The following is a 2,571-nucleotide window of genomic DNA, read 5'->3' on the forward strand; positions in this document are numbered from 1 at the left end:
CATCATCTGAGATCACTACATATGATAAGAATTCAACTTAAAATATATCAAGTCAGAAGATCTGCTGAAGTTATTAAGCTTTAATAATGACTGAAAAAATGATGCTGTAATCAGCTGACTAAGTCAGATATAATTATATTATCAGATTAAACATAAACTTATAAACAGACAGTTAATGAAATTTTAATAAGTTTTAAGATCTGCTATATTTCTATGTGAAAAAGTGAAGTCATTATAAATAACTAATGAAAAGATGAATCTCACAGACTTAGAGTAATATTCATTCTCATGAACATGAAATAAGTTTTTTAAATGAATCTTATATAACTTTGAGTAAGTGATTATATAAGATAAGTATTATAAATACTTCACTGAGTATAGATAAGTGAGTAATCTTATATTATACTTCATACACTTCATTTTATACTATCTTATATTAAATGAAGAGCTTTTAATATCTTTCTATTTATAGATCTTTATTCATAATCTTATATCTGAGTTAAGAGTAGAATGAAAATGCTTAATCTCATAATCAGATACAGTGAAAGAAGTATATAATATTCTCATTATATAAGAGCAAGTGAGTCAATCACAATAGAAAATACTGTAATCAAGTATATCTCAGCAGAGAATAAGTAATCAGACTTCTATAACATAAGTTACATATCTGAACATAATAAATCTAGATTTAAATGCTATTACTAAAGTACTGAATTCTCTGAAAAAGAGATTCTCTAAGTGAAAATCTTGATATTGTGAGCATTGAGCTTGTTTCAACTGTAAATATTAAAATTATAATACAAAGAATTGCACACAGTATACACAGTCAAGAGAAGTAAAAAAGTTAAAAAACTAGCAGAATCAGTGAGCTTAGAGACACTTGCTGATATTCTATAAAAAGTCTTTAAAGTGAAAGAGATACTTATATTAGATAACTCTCTGAATTCTGTGACTATCAAGAGAAAGCAGGCTCTCAAATAAAGTGTGAGTGAGAATGAAGAACCAGATACTCATCTCAAGATCTTAAGACCTGAAATGTTAATATATAGAGAGCACTTAAATAAGAATTGAGAGATGACTGTAAAAGTGTTAGCAGATACAGAAGCTTCTATATAATATATTAATAATTATATAATCTGAAGACTGAAAGGGATCTGCTGAGTGAATAATCTTCAATATATAAGATTGTCTGATAACTGATATGTAGTATTATCTATAAGAGTAAGAGTTCTCTTACACTTCAGAGAATGATCTTGCTATATTTAAGTATGAGAGCTGCAGAATATGAAATATAATCTTATTCTCAGACTTAATTAATTTCAAAGATTTAATCTGCAGATTCAATGATGTACATGTTATATATAGTTAACTGATAAGAAGAAAACAGTTCATATAATTCTATTAACTAATATAAGAAGGACATTTTATGTCTCTGATATAAAAAAATTAAATCTGCTTATACATTAATAAGCAAAGAGAATAATTTACAAGACCTTGTTCAAAAGTATTCTGTATATCATACAGAATCTGAAAGTGAAGAAAATCAAGATAAAGAATATGCAGAAGAATAAGTATATAAAGAAGCTTCTGAATAAGTATGAAAAGATCTTCTGAATAGATCTTTCATCAGAATTGCTACTGAAATAAGAATTTGTACATGAGATTAACACAGAGAATGCAAAATCAGTCAATTAAAATACATACTCTCTATCACAAATGCATCTTAAAGAACAGAAGTGTCAGATCACAGACCTTGTAGAATGTGATCTTATATAACTCTTATCAAGTGTGTGAGACTTTTCAGTTCTATTCATGAAAAAGACAGATGAAGAGTGACAGATGTGTATTAATTATCAAGCACTTAATAAGCTTATAATCAAGAACAGATACTCATTATCATAGATTTAACAACAGTTGAATACAGTTAGAAATATCTGATATCTATTAAAGATTAATCTTCTCTCAGAATATTGACAGATCTGTGTAGATTAACTATCAGTACTGTGAACTGTGTTTAATATGCAATGAGAAAAGTTTAAATTTCTGATAATATTATTCAGTCTGACAAATGTATCTATTATCTTTTAAATGATGATGAATATAATTCTTTATAAATAAAATGAAATCTTATATCTTATATATCTGAATAACATTCTAGTCTTCTCAAACTTATATAATGAATATCTGAAGCATCTTAATAAAATGCTTACAACTCTGACAGAGTATAAGCTCTATATTAAATTAACAAAGTATGTGTTTAAAATAGAAGAGTTGAAGTTCATAGAACATGTAGTAAGTGATGACTGTATATATCTTATTCTGAAGAAATTGAATGTTATAGTGAATTGACTGTGACTGAGAAATATATATTATATGTAACAGTTTCTTGAGTTAGTCTTATATTACTACAGATTTATCAAGAATTTCACATGAATATCTGTATCACTCTCAGATCTCTTAAGAGAAATAAATATCAATCTATGAAAGAAGAAGTTTCATTTAATCATCTGAAATATTATATGTGAAGAGGCCTTTCTCACACTGAGAGAATATATAATAATATTCTCAGTG

The sequence above is a fragment of the Blastomyces gilchristii genome (genome assembly GCF_000003855.2).
Source record: "Blastomyces gilchristii SLH14081 genomic scaffold supercont1.2, whole genome shotgun sequence".
Classification (NCBI taxonomy): domain Eukaryota; kingdom Fungi; phylum Ascomycota; class Eurotiomycetes; order Onygenales; family Ajellomycetaceae; genus Blastomyces; species Blastomyces gilchristii.